This window comes from Equus caballus, chromosome 18 (assembly GCF_041296265.1).
Source record: "Equus caballus isolate H_3958 breed thoroughbred chromosome 18, TB-T2T, whole genome shotgun sequence".
In the NCBI taxonomy this organism is placed as follows: domain Eukaryota; kingdom Metazoa; phylum Chordata; class Mammalia; order Perissodactyla; family Equidae; genus Equus; species Equus caballus.
The window spans coordinates 11,127,711-11,149,436 of NC_091701.1; the positions used below are offsets into that span (position 1 = coordinate 11,127,711).

General features: G+C 45.9%; 1 protein-coding gene across 4 annotated transcripts in view; it reads right to left on the reverse strand.

Annotated features, from left to right (window-relative positions):
* RALB (RAS like proto-oncogene B) overlaps positions 1–21,726 on the reverse strand; it is a 70,815-nt gene that overhangs the window by 25,066 nt on the left and 24,023 nt on the right. The window contains exon 1 of one of the 4 annotated variants that reach the window (XM_023622739.2): positions 19,288–19,549. The exons of the other annotated variants lie outside the window; for them this stretch is intronic. The gene's annotated coding sequence lies outside the window, so the exon portion shown is untranslated. Of the gene's footprint in view, positions 1–19,287; positions 19,550–21,726 lie in introns of those variants that run through there. 4 annotated transcript variants of the gene reach the window in all.

A 21,726-nucleotide genomic window follows, 5' to 3' on the forward strand; every position in this document is an offset into this window, starting at 1 on the left:
CATCAGCAGCTGCTAACATTACAAAAAAACGAGACAACCTGACATTCTAAGCATCTTGAAAAAGAAACATACCCATCAATGATGTAGTCTTGCCAAAACAGCTTCTAAATCTAGCTACCAATTTACCAGAGATACAGGAGACAGAGGAGTATGTTGGACGTCACCACAGAGACACACCATCAGCAATATACAAGCTGTAGGAAGCTCAATGGAATCTGCCACCCAGTTTCTTAAACAAATAAATTGCAAGAAAAAAGAGAGAATGAGAGGAAGCCTATAAATTATGAGACCTAAGAGATGTATCAACTGATTGAAACACACAGATCTTATTTGAATCATAATTTGAACACACACACACACGTAAGAAAATTGGGGAGAGTGACATCAGCATCTTGGTGGAGTGAGCTATACTGGTGATCTCTCCCCTCCACGACACAATAAAAAAGACATTCATGCTCCAACAGAGGACATCACACAACACAAAAGACGTCTGAGAGACCCATACAGCCACACGTCAGAGGGCAGAGAGGCTGGAGCCCCCCTCTGAGGAGGTGGAACGGAGTAAGAGAAAACTTCGCTCCCTCCCCAAAAGACTACAATCCAGGACTGCAGGAGGCCTCCAAGAGGGAAGGAAGCGGGAGGGAGTGCCTGTTAGCAGGAACATCAAAGATCCCCGAGGTCCCTTGCAGCCTAGGGGAAAGCCCCTACCGAAGTGAAAGATAAGGTGGGGGGTGACTTCATCAAGCCAATGCCCCAAGAGAGCAGATAGTAAGGGCAGAGCAAGAAAACCCTGAGAGCACACAGAAGAAAGCGCCCCTCCCCTCCACCCACCCACACCTGCTCCAGTGCCTGGGATCTTGGATGAAGGCAGAGGGCTCAGAATACATGGCTCTTGACCTCCACCCAGCGGTGACAGGCGGTAACTGGGACCAAATAATACCAGGATGTGAAAGAACACACCACGCCCTCTAGCAATATCAAAAATTATATTAAATCTCCAGACCAGAGAGAAAATGACAAGTACCCAGAAATCAGTCCTGAGGACACAGAAATATGTAACCTAAATGACAGAGAATTCAAAATAGCTATCATCAAAAAACTCAAGTTAAAAGAGAATGTAGAGAAACAATTCCACGAGTTCAGGAGCAGCTTCACCCAAGAGATTGAAACTGTAAAGAAGAACCAACCAGAAATATTGGAGATGAAAGACGCAATGGGAGAGATAAAACATGGATTCCCTGAATGCTCAAGCAGACACCATAGAGGAGCAAATCAGCAAAATCGAGGACAGACATGATGAAATGCTCCAGATAGAGGAGAGAGAACTAAGACTAAAAAGAAATGAAGAAAGTCTCTGAGAAATATCCAACTCAGTTAGGAAATGCAACATAAGAATTACAGGTATTCAAGAGGGGGAAGAGAACGAGAATGGAGCAGAAAGCTTGTTCAAAGAAGTAATAGCAGAGAACTTCCCAAACTGGGGAAAGGAGAAGGAAATCCATGTAGGAGAGGATATCAGACCTCCTAAATGTGCCAATGTAAAAAGACCTACTACAAGGCATATAGTAGTGAAACTGGCAAAAGAGAAGGAGAAAGAAAAAATACTAAGGTCAGCAAGGCAGAAGAAAATAACCTACAAAGGAACCTCTACCAGGCTTTCGGCGGATTTCTCTGCAGAAACCTTACAGGCTAGGAGAGATTGGAATGACATATTCAAATCTCTGAAGGACAAAAACTTTCAGCCAAGAATACTCTATCCTGCGAAAACATCCTTCAGATATGATGGAGAAATAAAAACTTTCCCAGATAAACAAAAGCTAGGGGAGTTTGTAGCCATGAGACCTCCCCCCACAAGAAATCCTCAAGAAGGCCCTCATACCTGGAAAAAAAAAAAAGGGAGAAAAGGGTTACAAAACACAGAGTAAGGAAATAAATAGGTAGACAAAATCAGAAAATTGTAGCTATACATCAGAACAGGTTAGCAAACACTCAAACGTAGCATTAAAGATAAAGGGAAGGAAAACACCAAAAACAAAGACAATCTTGTCATTTTATGCACAAACTCACAACACAAGATGGAGTAAGATGTGCCAAAAACAACTTAGGAGGAGAGGAGGAAAGGGACTGAATTGGTTTAGTCTAAGGAAATAAGAGGCCATCAGAAAATGGACTATCTTATCCACAAGATTTTGCATACAAACCTCAAGGTGCCCACTAAACAAAAAAGCAGAACAGAGACATAGAATAAATAAGAAAACAAACAACCCAACATAAAAAAGCAAACTGAGGATCTGCAAACATTGACTGGATTTGATAATATTGGGGAATTATTGTAAAAAAAATTTCCAGGGACTTCATTTAACCTTATTACAAACTAAGTTAACTGACATATGGGATCTGCTTCAAAGTTACCACGGGGAAAGAGAGTGAGTTTGGAGAGAGATGAAATAAGATCAGCCATAAATCGATAGTTGCTGAAGCTGACTGATGGGTATAAGGTAGTTCATACTATTCTCTGTGCATCTGTATATGTTTGACAATTTCCACACTAAACAGTTATAAAAAATAATAAAGACAAAAATATAGGTGCCTGGGTCCCACTGCCCTAGAGATTCCAACTTAGGAGCGTGGAGCCCTGGCACCTTGTTCCTAGGCTGTCCAGATGACTCCAATTCACGACTAGATTGAAAACCATTCCATTAAACTTTAAGCCCTTTGAGAACAGATTCTGTATTTTGTTGACCACTGTCCCACCCATTACCTATTGCATAAAACATACTTAAATATTAATTAAATGAATTAACTAAGGTTGGAGCCATTTTCGGACCTTAATTCTCTAAGAAGTGGAATACTCACCTGGAGAGGCCCATGAATCTACCTTCAAATGGAATGCTTATTTCCTAATAACTACTAGTTGACAGTCTCACAGTTAACAGTATGTCACCACCTTTGTTTTGGCAAGCGCCATGGTACGCTGCTATCCTATGAAAACTGACTCACTTTTCATAATCTGACTCAAAATTATTTTTGTGAGTTTTCTAGTATCCAGATGGAGATGATGAAATATCATCACTCAACCCTCTGACGTCGTCCCTAGAGACGGTCTCTTTATTTTTCACTCAGCCCATCAAGTGAATGCTTTTCCTCTTCACATTTCCCTCCTAACTAGAGAAACTTATTCATCATACAGTCCTCTGTTTATCTTCTGTTCTTCAAACTTAAGTACAATCATTTTCATATCTTCACTCTAGAAATAGGGGAGAACCCTGAGTAAATGAGAAAGAAATTTTTTAAAGGACTGGTTGTCTTGGAAAAGCATAGAATTTTACCAAAGATAGGACAAAATAATGAAGATTTAAAATGATATGCTCACTTCAAATAATGAAATAAATTTAAAGAAACAAAAAAAAGATTCTGATTTGAAAATGCAGTCTTAGATTTTCACAATTTAGAAGAGAACAGAAACTCTAAAGACCAGGAAACAGATTTTTAAAATACTTTATCAAATTCTATCAACACCTAAATTTTAATTTTTACTAAATCAGGTTTGGGAGATTGTTACTACATTTGTAGCAACTTTTTGCAATCCTACCTCAAATAATCCATAAAAAGAAATGGATAAGCCATGTTACATCTAAGTTCCAACTGAAACACTTGTTTTTTGTGGATACACTCACAGAACTGAACTATTAGTTTAGTTTCTTGAGGACAGTCCAGTCACCAATCTTTACATTGAGAAAAAAAGTACTAATTGCTCCATCTTCTCTCAATAAAACCTAGAAACTGAATTCAGGGCAATTTTTTAAAGATTTGCTTAAACACTCCATATCTTCCATATTACGTGGGGAGAGAAAGTATCTACGGCTGGATTCCGTATCTCCAGATCAAATGCTGTCAAACCCTATTTGTCACCCCTGTACAAGGATGGGCACGCATTTTCATACACTGTTTTATTTCTTGCCATAAATCACTAAAACTTCTCTGCAGCCCTCCCAACTCTCCTCCAAAAGAAAAAAGCAGAAGACTCCTGAAAGTAATAGACATTAAGAACGATAACAGCGAAATGAGTTTAAACAAGATTTCACTAAATAACAAGTTACAGTTTTTCCAAATAGGTAATTTAAGGTACTGTCTGCCGAGCAGCCCTCTCCTAGAAACTGCTCCCGTCTGGCATCCTCATGGTCATTACAGGAGACGGGGTAGGAGGCGGGAGAGAAGACACGCCAGGTTAGTATGCGGCTGCATCCCTCAGGGAACTGACCGGTCCCAAGGAGGACACGGGACCCACCCAGGGGCTACAGCCGGGGAGGGTGCCCCAGGCGGAGGGGAGAGCGTGGCGGCAGCACCGTGCATGGCTCTTTAGACAGCGCACTGCCCCGTCCAAAATGAAGGGCAGCTCCTCAGCACCAGCTGACTGCCGGGATTTAGGCATGTCAGACTTCTGATTTTTTTTAGGAGATGCCAGAAATTCGGATTTTTATGTGAAATCTCCCTTTTTAACTGTTCAGAACTAAATCGATTTTTAAAAGCACTGTGAGCAAACAAAGCATGTCTGCAGGCCACTCATTTTTACAAATTGACAGCTATGTGTTTTGCCAAGTAGTAAAAGCTGATCTACAGCAAGGAGGAGACAGAGCCAGCACATGGAGAGAAACATTCAATAGCCTTGGCAGCCTGAGGGGTGCTGGTTCCAGCTGCTCCTGAGTCCCCGCTGTATACTTGGCCTTCCTTGGCTTGGTTCCTCATTTCTCCTCTGAGTCAATGACATACGCTGGTACCCTCCCAGTAAATCCCCCTTTGTGGTGTGAGCTTGGTTACCTTACGTTTCTATCACTTCCAGCCAAGGGAGTCCCAAGTGACTGCACGTACGGCTTTGAAAATACACACAAAATTCACATCCCAGGAATCAGACCAAGACAGGGCCAGGGGAAAAAATATAATAACACAAAAATACTTCATTCTGAAAGGATAAAGCATGAACTCTACACCTAGCAACTCTAGCGGAGGGTGCCTCCAGGGAATTCAAATATTCTGCCCCCTTGTTTGGTTAGGACTTGTCCACAATGAAAGAAACCCCAGTTGAAAGTAGTAGCTTAAGCAAAAAAGTTATGGATTGGCTCACACATCCACATGTCCAGGAATACAGCGCGCTGCAGGGGCTCACATGAAGTCTCCCGAATGCAGGGTTTCTCTCCCCATCCCTAGTCTCTGCCTCTCCAACCTCATCTTCCCCACCCACTGTCGCCTCCCGACCCCAAGCCTCTTCACAGTCAACACTCACAAACTGAATTCCTTCTCTGGAGGGTTTCAGCTTCAGGGTCACTTCTTTTTTTCATTTTTTTTTTAAAGATTGGCACCTGAGCTAACATCTGTTGCCAATCTTTTTTTTTTTTCTGTTCTTCTCCTCCCCAAATCCCCCCAGTACATAGCTGTATATTCTAGTTGTGAGTGCCTCTGTGGCATGTGGGACACCACCTTAGCATGGCTTGATGAGTGGTGCTAGGTCTGCACCCGGGATCTGAACTGGTGAAACCCTTGGCTGCTGAAGCACAGTGCATGAACTTAACCATTCCGCCATGGGGCCAGCAGGGTCACTTCTTCAGAGAGGTCTTCCTGGACCTCTGCACCCCCACCAGGCCCCTCTCGAGTGGCTGCATCCAGACCTCTGCTTCTTTCACTGCGCTGATCATGCCTTGCAATTCCTTCCTTTTCTACTTACTGAATTTTTGCTTATTTTTTCCACTACAATCAAAGCTCCATGAGGCAGCTATCAGGTCTTCCTTTTTCCCTCTTGTATCCTTGAACTGTAGGAATATTTCCCTATATTATCATATAAATCAGGCTGCAACCTAAATAACATGAATTTTACCCAAACTATGGTCACCACAAAATCTAGAATAAAGTGTAAATTTAACACTTGGCTTCATCCATATCCTATTTCCATTACGTATGGTCAAAAGCCTAAAAAGTTTAAGCCACTATTTCCTTATCTCAAAAGCAAAGTCTGACAACTGGATAAGATTAATTTATATATATACTTATATATATACACATGTGCATATGTGTGTGTGTATGCGTGTGTATATATATATTTTGCTGAGGAAGATCTGTCCTGAGCTAACATCCACTGCAAATCTTCCTCTTTCTGTATGTGAGCCACCATCACAGCATGGCCACTGACAGAGGAGTGATGTCAGTCCCTGCCTGGTAACTGAACCCAGGCCACTGAAGCAGAGCACGCTGAACTTAACCACTAGACCACTGGGGCTGCCCCTAATGTATACTTTTTAAGCTTTGCAAATTTGTCACTAAAGAATCCGAATGTCTTAAAATTGTTAATATTTATCTGAACTTATGTGAGGTTATTGTTATTAGTTATGACATAGGCCCTTAAAACACACATTACCAGACCAACCAGCAAAGTAAGTATATTTATTAAGCAGGTCTCAGAGTAAACAAAAAACTGTAGCCTTCCTGGTTTGGTATTTCAATGAAATATGCAAAGTCCCTGCAGTTATACCAGAGATGTTTTTTTAAAATTAGAGCAACCTAGTATTTATAAGAATCTCATCATTTCACCCACCGATTTAAGTAAGGATCTCTGAGGGCTGGCTCCGTGGCAGACTGGCTAAGTTCGCACGCTCTGCTTCATCGGCCCAGGGTTTCACCAGTTCGGATGCTGGGCATGGACATGGCACTGCTCATCAGGCCATGGTGAGGCGGCGTCCCACATGCCACAACTAGAAGGACCCACAACTAAAATATACAACTATGCACGAGGGGGATGGGGGAGGAAGAAGATTGGCAACAGTTGTTAGCAGGTGCCAATCTTAAAATAAATAAATAAGGATCTCTGAGAGGATTTATGATCATTGGGTTAGTAGTCAAGCAGCAATGATTCTTCTGAACGACCATCTCCTGTGTGACTTCGCACTCTCAGAAAGGAGCACGGGCCCTTGCAGAGGACAGCAAATGGAATGGCCAGGTGACAGGAATAACATGCAAGTGGCTCTGGGTCCTGCTGGTGGCCGGGCGACGACTCCGTATCGGTTAGCTCAGTCTCTCAACAGACACATGCTCGCTAGGGCTGCTGCTGAGCCGCTGTTAAATCTATCTACTAAGTGAAGATCCTCCGGCCCGACGTCTCTATTTGGTAAATCTGTATTTTCTTACTGCTTTTCATTAAATGGAGCAGTCCAGTAGTCTCAGTCCTGGCAGGAAACAGCTTGAGTCATCACAGCTCTCCGAGTTTCTCTTTCTATACACTCAGCCTTTCCTACACACACCAACTCAAAGAGGGAAACTCCGTTTTCCCTTCCTCGGGCAGCTGCTATTGTCCTTAGCACCAGGGAATCGGATATTCTCACATTCTCATACGTGTATGACTCAGTTTCCAGGTCTACAAAAATAAGGAAGTTGAATTAAATGATCTAAGTTCCTTTCCAACTTTTTGCTGTTTTTTTCTGAAATCAGATCTGCAAAACAACTTAAATTAGCCCTCCCGTGTGCCTAAGGAAATTTGTTTTAGGTATTTCTGTTCCCTAACGAATATCTTTATCTATTCCCTGCCCCCCTAAAAAAAGTAAATTAACAAAAACAACCTAAATGATCTCAAACAAAAGACAGAAAGCTCTGAAGTCGCTCATCGCAAGCACCCTACCTCTGGTTGTACGTCTAGCACCGTTATTTCTTCTGCCAGGACTGCCCTTCCTCCTGATGCAGGCTCACCGTAATTAACCCTCACCTTCAACGTTTCCTCTCCCACCTTCCCAGATCCCCTCGCCACAGGCGACCCGCCCCGCCCAGTCTAAGTGGGCCCCCATGCCTGTCAACACTGCCCCTGGTGCACTGGGGTAAACCAGTGAATTCCTCCCAGGTGAGGCTCGTCGCTTCCACCACACTGAGAGTGGCCTGATCACCTTCGCGTGCCCAGCGTGCCTGGTGCTCAGGAGATGCTCAAACCTGGAGGATGAAAAACCAAGTTCTCCATTTGGGTTGGGAGGCCTCAAGAGAACAAGCGGTAACTGGTAAACTCTGAAAAGTTAATTCACTTATCTGATGACTTTCCTGATCTACAAAGCGATAAGAAATAGTGGGAGGTAATTTGCAAGCTCTGAATTTTTTTTTTCCATATATAGTTATTTCTGCAATAAAGTCCTTTCCCACCATAGCTCCCCTCCCAATGGCATCCGGCGATTTCACTGGCCTTGGAGAGGTCTACCAGCTTACAGACTCGTCCCCTCGACCCGCAAAGGCATCCGGCGATTTCACTGGCCTTGGAGAGGTCTACCAGCTTACAGACTCGTTCCCTCGACCCGCAAAGGCGGCCTGGGAGAGAGCAGAGCTACTGCATCTCTCGACAGCTGAAGTCAACTGGGAACTAACATGCATGTTCCTGTTCTGAACGACTTGTCCAAATAAAACCCTGTCTAAAGATGTGCCTCTACTATTTCTATTTCCACAGCATCTACTAGGACATCACGCACACTCAAACAGAGCTTGTATAACTTGCAAGGTCACTTAACTAGTCACTGGCAGGGCTGAGATTGGGACCCCAGCAGTCTGTCTTCAGCGTCCACACTCTGAGCCGCTACACTTGGCTGCTGCACTTGGGGATCTGAGTGGGGAAGACCTTCAAATATGGTGTTAAATACTGAAATTTATATCAATGACACAGAACTATGGGTCAGAAAGCTCATTAAAGAGACAGAAATGCATAGGCAACCACAGCACAAGTCCTCAAACAAAGACCCGGGAGGAAATGTACAACAAAAGCGGCTGTTATCTACCCAAAAGAACTGAAAGTGGGACTTAAATAGATATTTGCACACCCATGTTCATAGCAGCATTATTCACGACAGTCAAAAGGTAGAAGCAACCCAAGTGTCCGCTGAAAGACAGACACACAAAATACCACATATCCATATAATGGAATATTACTCAGCCCTAAAAAGGAGGGAAATTCTGATTTAAGCTCCAACATGGATGAACCTTGAGGACATTAGGCTAAGTGAAATAAGCCAGGCACAAAAGGACAAATACTATATGAGTCCACTTAGAAGAGGTACCTGGAATGGTCAAATTCATAGAGATGAAAAGAGGAACGGCGGTTGCCAGGGGCCAGGTTGGCAGAGGACAGGGAGCTAGTGTGTAATGGGCACAGAGTTTCAGAAGGTGATGATAAAAACGTTTTGGAGATGGATAGTGTGGTGATGACACAACAATGTGAATGTACTTAATGCCACTGAAAAGCACGCTTAAAAATGGTTAAAATGGTACATTTTATGTTCTATATTTTACCACAACTTTTTAAAAAAGTAATTATATACCAACTACAGTGTGGGAGAGAAGAAAAAACATTCAACTTGAAGTCTGTAGTCAGCCACTAGGAAGCTAACAACCTTGGGTAAGTTACTTTTCTTGGCCTCAGTGTGATCCATAAAATCCACAGGACATCGATATCCTCTAGGCAATTGTGAAGATTAAACGAGAAAAGTCCTCATACCTGGCTCTCAGTAAGTACTTAACAGGTTTTTGACTATCACTCTGATATTCGAGAAAGAAACTGGGCTGGGAGGCAAACCCAAGCTAAGGCAGGATGAGCTGCCAGCCCTTAAAGAAGGAAGAGATAAGGCAAGGGAGATTTCCTCGCTCAGACTCAGCCCCGGGACAGCCGTGGTGACACCTGTCCAGAGCACTGCATCAGGAAGGAAGAGGACTGGCTTCGGGACCTGGCTCAGCCACTCGATCACTTCATGTCTAGGCAAGTCCCTTCATCCCACTGGGCCTCGATCCTCCACCCGAAAAACAGCGACAATATTTGCCCAGCCTATCTCAAATAGCAACCGGGGAGGAACAAATGGGAAACACACACCAAAGGCTCAGAGAGAGCCTCAGAGAGCATCTTCAACATGGAGACAAAGGTAGGAGTATCATCATCATCAAGAAAGGTCCTTTAGACCCTTCTTTCTTCTCTATCACCCAAAAAGATGCATGGCTCGCCTTCAGAGCCATTACCAATGGGCACTTCAGGACCTGCCCTAACTCTCCCCCAGCAGCTCCTGAACTTTCTCCAACAGAAACGGTCTTTCATTCTCTTCTCTGCTGTGTCAGTGTATGAAGCCTTAGGAACCAGCACCAGGAAGCTGCCACCTCCCAGCCAAGATCTGAGAACCACAGCGCTAAAACAGGATCCACCCCTCCCAGAGAGGGCGGCATACTGCTGAATATCCCTCACCGAGTCACCACCGGAAGGGCGGGCGTCCCCACTTGTCCCTCAGTCCTAGGATCTCACCCCAGCAGAACAGCCTCCATCCCCCAAAATGACTGGCGAACACCAGGTAACTCTTCAAGACACTCCACTTCTTCTAAGACGGTTCCTCTACCTTCTGGCTTCCTCTGAGACTTGAGTGTACCCAGAGGGCACCACATTTTTACTCATGCCCTGTGCCTCAGGGCCAGGAAGAGATAAGTGTCCTTCCTCCCTCGCCACTGTCACTTTCAATCCAGCATTTCCCTCAGTCCAATTATCTCCTCCCTCCTCTTGCAAAAGCCCTATCTTTAAGGCTTGGGTAACACCCTCCTCCCACCTTGCTGCCATCATCTCTGGACCTCCTCACCACTTCCTTCATTTACTGATGGTACTTTCTTCCGGTTCACAGACTTCCTTTCTATCCCATCTTCTGTCATGCTCCTCAGTGACTTCGATGCTTATATGGATGATCTATCCAAGAGGTTGGCCTCTCTCAAGTCCCTGACCTTCTCTTCTCTGAAACCTTTTTCCTTCATTCCACCTAGTACTGCTATAGTCGTACCCTGAACTTGCTCATCCTCAGAAACAGCTATCTCCTCCAACCTTCCAGCCTCTGCCTCCAGCCTCCCCATTCACTTGCTCGAACACCTGCCTAGCGCAATGCTCTGCCTTCTGGAGACTTGCAAGCACAGGCCTTCAGCACTTTATCTCTGTGCATCAACGCCTCTGGGCTCCACTCCCTCCTCCACCTGCTTGGACCCCACAGTCCCACATTATAAGAGCCCTCTTGCAAATACAGTCACCCCCCCCTTGCTCCTTTCACTGTTCTTTTCGGCACCTGCACCGAGCAAGCGAATGTTGCTGGAGAGGGAAAGAAAATCATGCAACCAGCCTTATGAAACTTCACATTACATGCATTCACGATCACAAACTAGAAATGGGCATTCACCCTGCACTTCCTAGAAATCTCACTGCGCTCCTCCCCACGCCTTCCCTATGCTCACTCTCGACAGATGACCTTACCTCATTTTCCCAAACCGAAGCCATCAAGCACAAACTCCCTCACTGCTCCTCCTCCAGACCTACAAACCTACCAGCATCCATGCCCATCTCCTCCTCGAATCCAGGTACATGGGGAGCATGCTCCTGTTCTTAGCAAAGGCCAAGCCCGCCACACAGGTTTTGGACTCCACACCACCCACACCCCCAGCCCAAGAACATCATTCCAAGAACATTATTCTCTTTTTCCTGCATCATTAACCACTTTACCTTTCTACAGGATCATCCCCAACAGCATACAGACATGTTCTATTTAATCTTCATCCTAAACACACACACCCCTTTGATGCCCATACGTCTCTCTAGTTAGTCACACAATTTCTCTATAGCTCTGGTGGTTATCTACACCGGTGCTTCTCAAACTTTAATGTAGATACAAATTACCTGGGAATCTTGTTAAAATGCACTCTCTGATTCAGTAGGTCTGGCTTGGAGCCCAAGATTCTGGACGGCCAACCTACTCCCACATGATGCTCCTGGCCCAGAGACCCCACCCTGAGTAGCGAGGCCCTGGGTTTCCTTCCCTCACGTCTTCATTTATGAAATCATTCTAATCTGGCTTCCTCCCACAGCATAACTTCATGGAAACTGGTCTTGTCAAGGTCACCAATAAACTCCATGTTGCAAGCTCCAATAAAAACTTTTCTCTTTCTCCTCTCCCATGCCCTCCCCCTTCTAAAAATGAGAATGTAGCAACTGTGATAAAACTTTGCCTGCAAGGGGGAAGGCCCCTAGTAGGCCAATTCAAAGGTCACTCCCAGCATCTCCCTCCAGATACCGTCCCTCCTGGCACCCAGCACCACACTCTCCCACAGAGCTTGTTCTTTCTCCGGCAGCTCGCTCTCAGCGTCCTTGGCCAGGTCTTCCTCCTTTACCTGGCTTCTACCTGTCAGTACTCCTCAGAGCTCTAGCTTACGCCTTTCTCACCTCTATTACTCTCTCCCTCAGCGAGCTCATCCATTCCAGCAGCTTTTGATGCTGCTCCCAAACTTTTAAAACACAGCCCAGGTCACTCTCCTGACCTCCAGACTCATATTCCTCTACCTAATTGCCACTTCTCCCCATCTGGGTGTCCTGCAAGAATCTCGAACTTAACACTCCCAAAATAGAACTCTTGAGTCTTGCCCACTGAAAATCTGCTCCTTCTCCACTATTGCCCATCTAGCAGTTACTAAAGTAACTAGTCATATCCAAGTTACTACTGAAGCCAAAACCCTGGGAGTCACCTTTGATCCCATGCCTCTCTCTGGACTCAGTGTATGACCAATTCCACCAATTCTGTCTCCAAAACACATTTCAAATCCCTCCGCCTCTTCCATCTCCTCTGCCACACCCTAGTCCCAGCCACCAGCCACTGCACGGCCATGACTTCCCTGCCTTGTCATTGCCACTTTTGCCCCTCTTCAACCTATTTTCCACACAGTACTGAGAATTTTCTAAAAATGCAAGTCAAGTGCGCTTAAAGCCCTTTAATGGCTCACCACAAATATTCACCTGGCCTAGGAGACCCTACGCTGCCCTTTCCCCAGGCAGCTCTACCTTCTCTCAGTCCCGCGAATAGGCCAAGCGCTTTCCTACCTCGGATCCCTTTCACATGCTCTACTCTCTTCTCACATGAAGCAAGAGGAAGCAACCTATAGTCAACAAACTGAAGACCCTTGCGGCTGCCCGGAGCAGAAAGAAAGAGGTGGAGTCTAGTAAGAGATGAAACTAGGGAGGAAAGTAAGGGCCAGATCATTTAAGACCCAGGAGGCCCAGGAGCTTAGGGATTTTGGACTTTCTCACCGAGAGCACCAAAAAGCCATCAAAGCGTTTGAAGCAAATGGGTGACGTAACTAGACTTGCATGTTAAAAAGATCATTCCAGCTATAGTGTGGAAAAAGAGGGGCCCAGAGCAGATGTGGGAGACGCAGCAGGCCAGAGACAATGATGGCCTTAGGGGACAGCAGTGGACACGGGGAAAGTGACTAGATTTTAGAACTATTTGGGAGGTTGTGATACTGTGATTTATAAGAAAGATATATTTGGTCAGACAGATGACCAAAATACATTTCTCCTATGTATTTGGTTTTCGTCTATAGTTTCTGGCTCACAGATCCCAAAACCCTTAGAATTTCCTGGGTTTTTTTTTCGTTCTTCCTGAGTTCCTGAAAACACTTCAAAACCATAGAGGTGAAATAGGTGTCTTGTTGTTCATAACAAGCTCGTTCCACCACAACTGGATTTATGCTAAGGAGATGACTTTTGGAAAGCACCTAAGGGTGGGGGCTGGCTGCCAGGGCAACCAACCTTGAATAGAGGTTTGCACATTTCAGTCCCATCCCCGATTTCTGAGGAGGGGAGAGGGGCTGGAGGGGAGGGAAGAGAGGCTGGAGGTTGAATCAATCACCAGTGGCCAATGATTAATCAATCAAGGCCAGGTAATGAGGCCTCCATAAAAACCCAAAAGGAGGAGGTTCAGAGAGCTTGCAGGTTGGGGAACCAGAATACTTCCACGTGCCCCCATGCTGGGCCCCAAACTCCACAAGGACACATGCTCTTTTGTTCTGGACCTCGCCTACGTATCTCTTCATCTGGCTGTTGATGCAGATCCTTTAATATCCTTTGTAATAAATCGGTAATCTAGTGAATAAACAGGTTTCCTGAGTTCTGTGAGCCGCTCCAGCAAATTAAGCACCTAAGCAGGGGGTTGTGAGAAGCTCCAATTTACAGCCTGTCGGTCAGAAGTACAGGTAACAACCTGGTCTTGCAACTGGCGTCTGAAAACCAAGGAGAGGGTCATGGGAACCTCCAATCTGTAGCCGGTCAGTCAGAATCACGGGTAACAACCTGGGCTTGCGATTGGCATCCAAAGTGGAGGGCAGTCTTGTGGGACTGAGCCCTTAACCTGGGGATCTGAGGCTGGCTCCAGGTAGTCAGTGCCAGAATTGAGTTGAATTGTAGGACACCCAGCTGGTGTCAAAGAATTATTTGGTGGTATGGGGAAAACTCCCCCCACACACCCCCCCACACTGGAATTGGGTGTAGAACCTTTTTAGAAGTTAAAAAGTGGCAGAGGGGCCAGCCCAGTGGCATAGTGGTTAAGTTCGCGCACTCCACTTTGGCGGCCCAAGGTTCACCGGTTTGGATCCTGGGCACAGACCTACACACCACTCATCAAGCCATGCTGTGGTGGCAACCCACATAGAAGAACTAGAATGACCTACAACGAGGATATACAACTATATACCAGGACCTCGGAGAGAAAAAGAAAAAGAGGAAGATTAGCAACAGGTGTTAGCTCAGGGCCAATCTTCCTCACCAAAAAAAGCATACCTTAAAAAAAATGCAGTGGGATTTACTATAGTAGATACAAGCTCTAAAAAGTAAGTGCACCTGCATTTTAAAAAAATGGCAGAAATCACTGAATGAACAGATATAATTTGAGATTTTAAAAAGGCTTAATATGCAAGTAGGAGCAGAGGTACTATGTTGGCTAAAATTCACTCCTAATAACAGGATCAGCTAACCCGCAATAAATGACTGACCAGCAATCCCTTCCTGTTTTTATTGGCGGAGGGGTGTGGAAGGAAGGAGGGGGCTGATGGGAGAGGTAGGATGAAAGAAAAGAAAGAGGCTACCTCATAGATTAGGGCAGCGAACGGGAAAAGGGCCAGAAATAGGAAGAAAGGAAATGCAAATTGTGCTGACTCTAACAACCTTCAACTGGGTTGGGATGCAGAAAAGCGATTCTCAGAAGACTTCATTTTCTGACGTTACAATTTAACATGACTTATGAAATCTCTTGTTATCAATATGCTTGATTCAAAGGCTATCTGTTATATGAAAATACTAGAATCACAGAATTTTTAGAGATGGCAGGAAACTTAGAGGTCATTTAATCAGGCCTCAGGCTCAGGACTCCTCAACTCTTCTCTCCACCTATAGACACTTTAGAAAAAGTTCATCCGGAAGCTAAGAGAATAAAGCCCTTCTACCCAGGTGGATAATTAAAGTGTATTAGGGTTTCAAAAGAGAAACAAGGAATTGCTAGACAAATAAATATTGTTCAAGGACCTAAAATAATTCGGGGAGCGGGGAGGGCTTAGGTCCTCCAAGATTTTTTCAGCTACTTTGCCAATGAGTTTTCTTTTCAAAAATACACAGATGATTAATGACTATTTTTAAGCTGTTCATCAAGGAGATCATTTTGGCAATAAATTTTTACCAATTTGCTTTAGGGTTCAAAAAAAAAAAAAACTCAGCTGTTCCATTTGGTTTAGAGACCAGTGAGATTTGAATTTCTAATTTCCAAAGCTACTGCATATTTGGCTAATTAATTCTAGCATCTGACAATGAAGACCCAAAAGAAAGAACATAAAGTTTCAAGTATAATATTAAAAGTTCTAGAAAAGTAAAAACTCCAGCTGCATTTTAATCTCCTACACATACTTCAGTAAGTATATGAAACAAAGATTTTCTTAATAACATCTGGTCTAAACCTTAAAAAGCAGCTCCCCTCCTATAGTCCCCTCCCACATCGTACCAGGTTTGGTCTATGTGTCGGTGGAAGTGATGATATGTCACCAAGATAACACTGTTTCCATCTTGATCATCCTCTTTCTGTCTGTCTCTCTCAGATCACTTGCTCTGGGAGAAAGGTGGCTGCCATGTGAAGAGCCGTATGGACAGGCCCACGTGGTGAGGAACTGAGGCCAACAGCCATGTGAGTGCGCCATTTTGGAAGAAGATTCTCCAAACCCAGTCAAGCCTTCTGATGACTACAACCTCAGGAGAGACCCTGCACCAGGAGCACGCAGCCAAGCTGATCCCAGATACCTGAACTTCAGAAATGTATGATTAATAAATGTGTGTTGTTTTAAGATGCCAAGATTGGGGCGATTTATTGCACAGCAGTAGAAAATTCATTGAAAAGAGAAACTTTAGAGGTAGCCAGCCACAAAGGACCAAACTACTATATTTCCTTCAGCTCATGCCATATCTTAACTAAAATTAAATAGCTTAGAATATTTTGAATCAGACCTAACTTAATATTTTCTATGTCACTTCCCAATCTAGAGGGGCTAAAATGTACTACATATAAATTGCTCACAAAGCGTTAACAAAAGCAACAGCAACAATACACAGTCATGCCTTGCATAATGACATTTCAGTCAATGACAAACCACATACGACGGTGGTCCCACAAGATTAGCACCATAGAGCCTAGTGTACAGTAGGCAGTACCATCGAGGTTTGTGTAGGTACATTCTATGATGTTCGCACAAAGACGAAATCACCTAACGAAGCATTTCTCAGAACACATCCCCATCATTAAGCAACATGACTGTATTAGCAATTATCAATTAATAGCACCTTTTCCTGCATTTAGATTTCAATTTAAAAAAAAGCAAAAACTCCCCAAAGATACATCTACGACCATAACAGAGACCACTCAGGAAAATTACAAGCAGTTACCCTTTTTTTAGAGTATCATAAACTTGAAATTGAGAACTCGCTGGCATTTTGTAGTCGCTGTAGTAACCACACATACCTTTCCTCTTTGACACTCAGCTCCCACATTCTCTTCAGCTTTCTTTCTACTCTCACCCATCCAAAAGCTCATACCCTCTTGCCTACTGGCCTACTTTTTGGAAGATCTAAGAGTATGTACACGTATACACCCATATTTGTATTCCTAGGTGCCAAAAGAACTGAGGACCTAAAGGAAACACCTCATGTCAAATCTCCAAGGCCAGATACTTAGCTGGTATTCGCTGGATCAGCAGGTCTGTGCCAAGCAGACAGCTGATGCTCAATAAATGTTAGTTTCTCTCCACCTCCTTACCCACTCCACCTCCCTCTACTTGATTAGGGAAGAGTTCTATTTTCGCTGGTACTCTGATCTCTTTAATTCAGACATCTCAGCAATACGTATTCACTTTAAAAAAAAAATTCAAGTGTCTTGCATATCTACCAGCAGGGGCTATTTGTTTAGAAGTAACGGGAGCCAATGAAAAATGGGACTCTTTCACATCATCTTGAGAAAAGTTACACTGGAAACCTCAGAAGAGTTCACCAAGATCTCTTCCAACAGTGTAGTTCTGGGTTGTTATATTGTCTCCAAATTTAGCTTTCAGAAAAGGTCTCCAATGATGTTTCTAGCTTACATAAATTCCAGGAGTGGATAAGAATTTAGTAACTGAATGCAAAGAGGTATTGTGGGATTGGGTGATGTGGCACAAAGGATTATGTCAACTCTCTAGTTTAAAAATTTCCAGAGTCTGAAGCCATCTTCAGCCAAGGCAGGAACCTTGGAGAATTTAAGGCAAGAATTCAGAACTTTTCCACTGCTTCCACCTTCCACCAAGACCCATTTAGATCCCATTTAAGGCTCTCATCCTTGTTTTCCCATCTTGTGTGTCTAGGTCCCATATTCCCCAAATATAGCTAATAACTTATACCCCTGCTTTTTTCCCCACAAAATCCTGGGAAGGTTCCACTCCTCAGGCACAGGGAAATCTTGCTGAGATCTCAGATAAGAGCATTTACTGTTCCAATGGGAAAGGAAGGAAAGAGCAGATGTGGTCAGAAGAAAACAGACTAGCTGACACGACTAAAACCATACACCAGGGATGTGTAACCCTGGCCTTATTCCCACTCCTACCTCCATCCCACCCCAACTACTATAAAGAACACCTTAAACACTCCTTATTTAGTTTAATCCTGGCAAGTAGGATAACTATTATCCCCTTTTTACAGCTGTGGACTCCGCCGCACAGAGAGGTGAAAAGCCACGCTCTAAATCACCACTGATCATTTCAGAACCAGCATTAAACCTGGGTCTTCACACCCTGCCCTCCTGTTCTTCCCAATATTCAATGCCACCTTTCATGGTCACCCCATTTCTGAGAACTTCGATATTCTAATTGTATTGCTTCAGGTTTAAGGAACATTAACTTAACCTGTTTCGAGCTGCGACATCCAAGAATCCTGCTGCTTAGGACGTGGGTCATTTACCTATCTAAAAGACACACTACCCCTCTGATACTCAGTGCCCACTATCTATCCCTAAACCTTAACAAAAGGAAAGGAGGTTAGGAAACTAGGACAAAGCAGGAAGGTCACTGTTCTAGAGGGTTGCACTCAAGTCACAGATAACAACTGAACAATCAGCTATGTCTCTTCCATTGGCAATTCTCAATCAGTCCACCGACGCAAGAACTTCTCCCCAGAAGATTCACCTGATAACAACATCAAAGTTCCAACGTTTCCAGTATTCTCTTGAAAATTAGCACAGAAAGGACACTGCTCAAGCAGTCTGGGCACAGCTATGTCTGCCACTAGCAGTTCCGAAGCAACCACGGCAACTTTAGACTCGTCAGAGGGCAAGAGGAGAGGCGCTGCAGCCTGCGCCAGGCAAAGAGTTCAAGTCCACGGTGCTTTCCAGCAGAAGCCACCTTCGGCACCAGCCCCTATCAGAAAGGAACGGGGGCCGGGGAGCCAAAAAACTTTACGCTCATTTGCAAGACAGCACCGAAAACAATCAGACCAAACAACTTTTGGAACACGGCCCCCAGTTCAGCCCAAGTCCAAGTTCTTAAGGTACTAATAAGTTTTTGCAACACTTGTGGCCTTTACCCTGCCCACAGCGGCCACTCAGGGACTGAGGAAGTGGACCATCCTCGGGCTGGAGGCCCGAAAGGGCAGGAAGTGGAAGCAGAGGCCATTTGTGGGAAAAGGGAAGGAGCGGCGAGAAGGGAGAGGCTGGGGCGCCGCCCCCATCTCCTCAGCCCGGAGCCAGTCTGGGAGGCCCGGGGGCTTTCTCCAGAGGACCGCCCGGAGCCGGGAGGGGCCGCTGCCCCGGCGTCGCCCTCCGCCAGGTTTGGGCGCGACGTGTCCGGCCGCCGGCCACAGCACGGGGCGGCGCACCCTACTTCCCCAGCCCGCGCCCCACCCCGCCCGGGGGGGCCCTGCCAGGGCGCGGACACCCTTACCTGCGACCTGTCCCGCGCCGCCTTGGCCGTCCGCACCAGGCCCGCAGCTCTTAAGCCCGCCCCGCCTTCTCCTTCGCCTGCTCGCGGGGCCGGACCCCAGCCGTCCCCTGCCGATTTGTCATTGAGTAGCCCCGGCTCGCTTCCCCACCCCGAGCGCGCCCCCGGCGTCGCCTAGGCGACCCTGCCTCTCGAGAGCGCGCCCTCTCTTCCGCTCCCGCCCTTCCCTGGAGGCCACGCCCATCGAGAGCCTATTGGCCAATCCAAAGCGGAGCTTCCTGGCCTCGGGAGGCTGGGGGGGAGGCTTCGCCAATGAGAAGCCGCCTCGCGTGGGAGAGGCGGGCTCGGCGTGCCTGCCCCGCCCACCTCCGTTTCCTTCTTTTCTCGGCCGGACGCGCTGCACGTGACCGCTGGTGCAGTGGAGGAGGCTGGAGCTGGGCTGGGGACTCTGGGCGTGGGCGGGCGGAGGGCGCTTCCCGGGTGGATTTAGGTCAGGGCGAGGCCAGAGTAGTGGAAAGCAAAAGGGAAGGACGGACCTGATATAGAGAAACCTGGGAAAATCACGATATAGCACGCGGGTGTCGAAGGGTCCAGACGGCTGTCGGGACTCCGTCCAGGAGCTCCTAAAGCGGGAGCTCCGCCTGCCGCCACGACTCATTTGGCTAATAACATCCCATTAGCAGTAATGGAGTTACTTGACCAATGCCTAGAAACAACTTGACCCAGGTCACATACAACGGCCAGAATCCTAACCCCAACGGTAGCCTTGCGGCAGAAAGTGCAGTAGGCAAGCTCGTGGCCAACAGACAGGTTTTTCTCCCACAACCTGACTCTGTCATCGTCCTCCAAAGCCCAGAAACTTATTTTGTATCCAAATAGGGCTTCACCTTGGGTTGATTTTCCTAACTAATCACTCCTTCCTAGAACTGAATCCTCCCCCCGGCCCGCTGCTGTGCCTCCGCAGGATTTGTGGCCCCGTTGACCTCCTCACTCACGTTGTATCGCAATTAATGGTTTAAATGTCCACCTCTGTAATCTCTAGGGAAGGAAACTATCTCTTGTTCAATTTTCTATCCACAGCATCTAGCACCGTGTAATTAATTCTTTCCTTGTTGATAATTATACACTAGGATACATATGTATTATATGAGAGGCTTTGTGTCTTAATTAGATTGCTGTGTCTAGCAACTAACAGGTCCAGGCCCTCCACCAACAGGTGTATCAAAAAAGCACAGAAGCTTTACTTTAGTCTTAAGTAACTGGCTTAACAAAAAACATGTAATCAGAAGAATATCCTAGTGAATAAAGAGAGTGTCTTTTTTCCTATGGAGTAAGGATTAAGTGCACAGGTTTGGAATCAGGAAACATGGCTTCAAAGGAGGGCTCTGCCGTACAACTAGCAGTTAATTAGAAAGTCACTTAGCCTCTGTAGGCCTCAGTTTCCCCAGGCGCCCAATGGGAGCAGTACCTCCACACTGTAGGTGTCAAGATTTAAATGCGATTACCTGTAAAGCTCTCAGTACAGCACTAGGAGCTTGATGAGTTCTCAACAAATGTTAGCTTAAACTGTGATTGCCACCAGACACCAAGATGTACACTCAAGCGTGCTATAACCAACCCAGGGACAGCGTGCCCTCTCAAGGCCTGTTGTATCTGGGAGTGTGCAACACCACCATAGTGCAACCAGTGCTGTGTGCAGCCTGGTGGAAAGGGCCTGCTCTGGTGATGCTGTTTTATGAGTGCAAGTTTAGACAGGAAAGCTGCCTGCAGCGGCCCACCCAAGGGAAATGAGTAGTTCAGGGAACAGGATCAGGGTCACGGACAGACCAGGTTTCCTGTCCGCACAGCCCCAGGACCCACAGCAGGCACAGGAGGTTTTCTCACCTTTCCTGGGCTGTATAACTGCCATTCCTTTGTATTAGTTAACGGGATGTTACGCAGGATACACTGGGCTTTTTGAGAAATGCTACACTCATTCTCTGCCTCCAACCCCCACTGCCTGCCTCTAAACCTCAGCCCCTGTACACTGAGGGATTCTATGAGAACTCCACCAGTAAGATCATCCACTCAGCTCCTGGACATGCCAGGCCCTAGGTGAGTCTGGCAGATGCAGAGGGGAATGGCAGGACCCTTTAGGAGGGGCTGCCTCACCGAGGACACAAGCCCAGGAGCATGCCCCACCAGGGGAAGAGCAGTGGGAGGCCAGCGGCCACGGCTGCCACTGGGATTGCTCATACTAGGTCTCAGGGGATATTCTTGTCTGCTGAGCTTCTCCTGTGGGAATTCTGACTCCCGGCAGAGCCAGGGGCTTAAGCAGCAGGAATACAAAATCCCCAGCAGGACTCTGTAAGGTCCCTCTAACCCACTGCAGCTGTGGAAAGAACATTCTAGACACTCTGCCCTTCAAAAGTATGTACTGAGTATTGTGTGAGTCTGTAGTGC